Below are 6,846 nucleotides of genomic sequence, written 5' to 3' on the forward strand. Positions count from 1 at the left end.
TGCATCAATGTAACTCCATCAGGCTTGTCCTCAGTGATGTCTTGCAGGGAGTGAGCATGTGCCCCCTCCAGCGAGCTATTTATCTCATAAGTATGGCCAAATGGTGTCATCAAGTTGTGACCTGATTGACAGGTTAAACTCCACCCCTTCACTCTTAAGTCTCAAATTGTCAACAGGTCATGTAACTACCACAATATCCTTCTCCAAGGACGAGTTTCTCCCGGCAAGTCCAAAGAACATGAGAACAGATCTTGCCATCCCTGTCTTTCAGGAGCATTCTGGTTGGATTTCTGCCAAGACAGATTTCTTTGGGTTTTTTTGGTAGTCTGTGATACTTTCAATATTTTTGTCCAGCACCATAATTCAAATTCATTGATTCTTCTTTGCCTTTCCTTATTCAATACCCCACTTTTATGTGCAGATGAGGCGACTAAAATTACCATGGCTTGAATCAGGTACACCTTAGTTCTCAAAGTAACCACCTTATGTTTCAACACTTTTTGTGTGTGTGTTTGTATGATTCTTGCTAGATTCTATTTTTTTTCCAGACATCTATGGTTTATTTATTTATTTATTTTAAACATTTTAAAGACATCTTTTGCAGCAGATTTTGTCAATGCAATGTGCCATTTGATCTCTTGACTCCATGAGCATTGATTATTGATTCAAGCAAGATGAAACCCATGACAACTTCAATCTTTTCTCTATTTCTCATGATGTTACTGATTGGTCCAGTGGTGAGGATTTTGATTCTCTTTACATTGAGTTATAATCCACACTGAAGGTTGTAATCCTTGATCTTCATTAGTAAGTGCTTCAAATCCTCCTCACTTTTAACAAACAAAATCGTGTCATCTGTATATTGCAGGTTGTTAATAAGCCTTCCTGCCGTCCCAATGTCAAATTCTTCTTCAGAAACCCCAGCTTCTCTGATGATTTGTTCAGCAAACAAATTGAGTAAGTATGGTGAAATAATACAATTTTGACACACAACTTCCTTGATTTTAAACCCTGCAGTATTCCTGTGCTCAGTTCACATAACTGCCTCTTGATCCATGTGCAAGTTTTGCAGGACCACAGGGAAGTGTTCTGGAATTCCCATTCCTTCTCAAGGACATCCATACTTTGTTATCATCCACACTGTCTAATGCCTTAGCATAGTCAATAAAACACATGTAAACATCTTTTTGGTATTCTCTGATTTCAGCCAAGATCCATCTGATATCAGCATTAATAACTCTTGTTCCACGTTCTCTTTAGAGTCTGGCCTGGACCTCTGACATCTCTTTGCTAATGTACTTCTGTAATCATTGTTGGATGATCTTCAGCAATATTTTACTTTCATGAGATGTTAATATTATTGTTCTGTTGGGTCACCTTTCTTTGGAATGGGTGTAAATATGGATCTCTTGTAGTCAGTTGGCCAAGCAGCTGCCTTTCTAATTTCCTGGCATAGACAAGTGAGTGCTTCCAATGTTTCAACAGCTTATTAAAATATTTCAGTTGGTATACTTTAAATTCCTAGAGACTTGGTTTAGGGTAATGCTTTCAGTGCCGCTAGAACTGAATGTCTTCCGTCAGTACAATTGGTCCTTGCTCCTATATATTTGTAGCAAAAGTAAATATCCATGTACAAATTATCCTCTGTTAATAGACACTCCTGACTAAGGGCAGAGTTCAACCTGTCAATCGAATCACAGCTTGATGATGCCTCCTTGGGGATGTGGTCTTTCCATAAAGAAGAAACTGAGAATTCCTCTCTCTCTCTGCTCTTCCACCTTTCTGCTTGCTGGGACACTGTCTGCTTTCAGGGACCCCTGTGTGGGCCACCTGACCCCGAGAGCTGTACCTACTGGCCTGTGATCTATCTGAATGCCACTTCACCTTTATGAGTCATTGGAGTACAGTTGTGTGAATCTGAGGTGGGCCCTGGCTAACATTGAACTTGTGGATTTGAGTTGGACTGGGCTGGGATGCCTTCTTGATATAAAGCTCTATCTTACAATTATATGCATGTCACTGGTTTTGTTTTTCTATACAACTCACCCTAACATCATATCCTGTGCCACTCCCCTCCCACATCTGTTCAGCCTACATGTCCAGCCATGCATCTAGTCATGGGTCATAGTTATTGGGTATTGTATACATCGCCTTATTTGCCTCTTACTCCCTCTCAGTGTCTTCCTCTGCCTCCATAGTTCTATGCCAACCTCCCTCTTGTTCTATATTACCTTCTCCTTTACCCATGTTAACATGAGTTACTACCCTCAGCAGTAACTTTTTAAGGGCAAGTTGCTTTATGTACTAAATATCAATTGAACTGTATCACATTAAGGGTTAGAGGCAAGTACAGTGAAGTTTTAAATTGGGGGGCAAAAACTGACAACATTATAAAGAACAACAATGAAAAAAGAAACCTATTGCTGTCAAGTCAATTCCAATTCACGGCAACCCCACATTTCACAGAGTAGAACTGTTCCATAGAGTTTTCTTGGTTGTAACCTGACAGAATCTGGTTGCCAGGCATTTATTCCGCAGCTCTATTGAGTGGTTCTGAACCATTGAACTTTAGATTAGTAGTTGAGTACCTCTGCAATTAGTCACAATAGAGTCAATTCTGACACAATAGCAGCCCTCGCTAGGGTTCTGAGGCTGTCATGTTTCAGGAACAGAGGCCTCATTTCTGTCCCAGGTAGTGGCTTGTGAGTATAAACTGCTGACCTTCCAGTTAGCAACCCAACACGTCACCGACTATGTCAGCAGGATGCCCTTTGGGCCACAAGGGGCCTCACAGATTTCTGGCTATTTCTGGCCATTTCACAACATCTCTGCCGATAACGACAGATGGTTTATGGTGGGTGGACTGGGAAGACAGCTCAGCAAATGCTGGACAATTTTCTGAATTCTACTTAAGGAATTTGTCCCGTGAATGAAGGTCTATAGGCGTTCAATCGGCGGCTCTGAGGCCAGGCAGTTGACACCTGCCAGGGTGATCATTTTGCAGAACTGATTTATCAACTTGTTTTTGTGCCCCGTCCAGAAGCAAGGAGAGAAACGAGGCATGCACTGCTGCAGCTTTCTCTTATGCCTAGGAGTAGCAATTGTTTTCTCCACCATCTTTTCAGGACTGACCATTTAACATTTGTGTGTTCAAAAGTTTATCCAGACGCTGTTTCAGTCAGCAAAATGCGCTTCCTTCTCTCCTCCCACCCACTAGGAAGTGTCTTGCCCACCAGCTGTTGATTTCAGAACGCAGGAAGCAGAACGCATGCACCCATGGATTCACTTCTGTTGTCTGCTGGAGAGGCTGCGGTTCAAGTATGCGAAGGTGTCATTTTTCCTCGTGAACACATGTTGTACTTATCTTAGGAATGACTACCAATATGCACAGTTCAGAAGCAGTGTCAGTGCTTCAGGAGAACATATGGTACCAAGATTCCATTTCTCTCCTGGGACATATGCTGTCAATTAAAGGCAGATTCTGAAGATTGCACATAGTGCATGCATTGTTACACTGAAGAGAGTTGAAGAATCCACTCAGTGTGTTTCAGCTTCATGTCAATCAGAGTAGAATATGTCAGTAATTTGCTATATATTGTGGTTAATATAAACCTACCTCCATCGAGTTGATTTCTACTAAGATACCTTGTAGGATAGAGTAGCTCTGCTCCTTAGGGTTTCTGAGAATGTAAATATTTATGGGAGCAGACAGCCTCATTTTTCTCCTGAAGCTCAACGGATGGATTTGAGTCTTCCATCTTGCAGTTCACAGCCTGATATTGAATCCACATCAACATTGGGGCTCCACATTTAATAGAGGCCATTAATATTCTGATTGAGATAATTCAGAGCACTTCATAAATTTTAGAGAAATTCTGAACTCCCTAGCATTGCCTCTAAGATCTTCTGTGATCTGCTTTCTGGCCATCCAACCTTTTAGATCCAGGCTTTACATATTTTAGCATGTTTATAATCTAGCCATATTAGAAATCATTGAATTTCTAATTTATTGGATTAGAAATTTCTAATTCATTAATTAGACTACAAATCATTTTCTCCAATATGTTTTAGGTTAGCAGTTTGAAACCACCAGCCATTCCATGGGAAGCCTATAGGGGCAGTTCTACCCTGTCCTATAGGGTCGCTATGAGTCAGAATCGATTTGATGGCGGCGAGAGTACCCATAACCATCGTTTCTGTCCATTTCCCTTAATGCAATTTCTGGTTTATCCTCTCCCTTTGCAGGGATGCCCTTCTTTACAGTCCAACTGCTCATCTGTGTCCTTAGAAGCTCAGCTCTTTCCTCAAACCTAGTGGGGCTCCTTGAAACTAGCATTCCAGCATACAAAGTGACATCTTTTCTTCGCCACCTTTAGGCAGGTTCCGCATTGTCCTTTGCCCACTCTTAATAATTTACCAACCTTGCTTGCTGATGCTTCCATGAGCTTTGTTTGTGGATTCAAGCAAAATGAGATCTTTGGCAACTTCTATCTTTTCTCCATTTATCATGCTGCTGTTTATTGGTCCAATTGTGAGGAATTGGGTTCTCTTTACATTGGGCTGTGATACATATGGAAGGCTGAAAACCTTGATCTTGATCAGTGAGTACTTCAGTCCTCTCTTTCAGCAAGCAAGGTTGGTTCATCTGCGTATTGGGGTTAATAATAAGTCTTCCTACCACGATTCTGTGTTCAGTCAAGGGCCATCTGACGTCAGCAATGCCATCACTCTTGCCACATCCTCTTCAGAATCTAGCTTGAGTTCCTGGCAGCTTTCTGGCAAAATACAACCATTGGTGAATTATTTTCAGCAGACTTTTACCCACATGTGATTTAAAAGACATTGCTTGGCAATTCCCTCATTCTGGTGGGTCACCTTTCTTGAGGGTGGTCAAGTTTAGCTCTCTTCTCTCTGTGTGTTTGATATATGTGGAAAAAAAAAATAACTCAAAGACAAACTACTTTATGCTGAGTCAGTATCTTCAAGGAAGATATTACAAAAACCAAACCCATTACTGTTGGGTGGGTTCTGATGAACATCTAGTCCATATAGGTTTCCGACTGTAACTCTTTACTGAAGCAGGCAGCCTTATCTTTTTCTGAGGAATGGCTAGTGAGTTTGAACCACTGCCCTTGTCACCAGAAGTCCATGAAAGTGAGGTATTAAATGTAATCCCTGTCACCGAGGTGATTCGGTCTCACAGGGACCCTAGCCTACAGAGTTTTTGAGGCTGCAAAAGCCTCATCTTTCTCTCTTGGAGCAGCTGGTGGGTTCAAACCGCTGACCTTGTGGTTCACAGCCCAACTCATACCCACTCAGCCACCAGCACGCATGGCGCCAAACTCACTGTCCTTGAGTGGAGGCAAACTCACAGCAACACTATAGGACAGGGCAGAACTGCCTCCGGGATTTTCTGAGATGGCAACTCTTTGCAGGAGTAAAAACTCCCGCCTTTCTCCTGGGGAGTGCCTGATGACCTTGCACTGCAGGTCACAGTGCACCTTGCACCTTGCACAGTGCAACACATGACCACCACGCCGCCAGGGCTCCTCCAGGACCCCAGGTGTGCATTCATCATCTCACTGAACTTGACAAAAGCTCCATCACTTAATGCTATTACAATCCCCATGCTACAGATTCGGAACCTGAAACTTCAGATAGTTTAAGTGATTTGTCTAATGTAGTAAATGGCCAAGCAACTTAGCACATGAATAATTTTCTGTTCTCTTAAAAACAAACAAAAAGTGCTTCATTTTGCCTAGAAGGATGCAGAGTGGCTTGATATATATATAGATATATAATTTCAATCCACAAATGATTTCATATGCACCAACCACAACACAAATTAGATTTCAGTTGTAAAGCTGGAGACTGGGTAACACCCTGTTGACAAGGTTGGTTGGTGTAATGGGGAGGTTGCTTCTCGCCTGAATGGTTGACCTTGTCTTGTCTTTCCCAGGATCCAGCCCAAACACTCTTTAGTGTCTCCTGCCTGGCTTCTGTGGCCACTTGGAAAAAAGACACTCTTTTTATGTATGTACTTGTATGTACTTGTATACTCTTTTTATGTATGTACTTGTATACTAGCTCCCTAGGCAGACCCCTTTATTAGAAATATGGTCCATAGAGTTTCTGAGGTTTCAGAAGCACATTGCGAGGCCTTTCTTCTGAGCCACCTCTGGGTGGACTCAAACTCTAACCTTTTGGTCAGTGTCTGAGTGAGTTTGCATCTCTCAGAACGTCCCAATGGTTGTGTATGCACTTGCCTTTATAAATTCCTTTGTTCACACGAGTCCACTCACAACTAGGAGCAAGTGACACCCCCCCCCCCCACTGATGTTTAGCTTACTGATCTCAGTGCGGATTTGACTGAGTGAGTGGCTGAATGAGTAAATAGATATATGGGTGAGTGAACAGTGGATTTCACTGTCCACTTCTCCTTTCCAGGAAATTCATGTTAAAAGCACTCTGTAGTGACCTGCCTTTGACTTATGACCAGAATGTAGCATGTGGTTAAAATGCTGTTGGGCAGCTCAGCAATGCTTCTAAACCCAAAATATCCAATGAGGCAGTGACAAGCAGCAGGGGGCGGGCTTGGGGTGGAGGGAGACAGCATTTTATTTTCCTTCCCAAAGGAACTTGAAGGAGTAGATTATTCTAAAACAGATGAAGTATATTGCAATTTTTTATATCATTTTATGGGCTCATACAATTCATAACAATACATACATCGATTGTGTAAAGCACGCTTATACATTTGTTGCCCTCATCCTTCTCAAAATTCGCTTTCCTCTTGGCTTCCTGGAATTAGCTAATTTTCTTTTTCCCCTCCCCCTCCCTCCCTCC

This window comes from Echinops telfairi, unplaced genomic scaffold (genome assembly GCF_000313985.2).
Source record: "Echinops telfairi isolate 266 unplaced genomic scaffold, ASM31398v2 ScPeMD7_7469;HRSCAF=8507_0, whole genome shotgun sequence".
NCBI classification, from domain to species: Eukaryota; Metazoa; Chordata; class Mammalia; order Afrosoricida; family Tenrecidae; genus Echinops; species Echinops telfairi.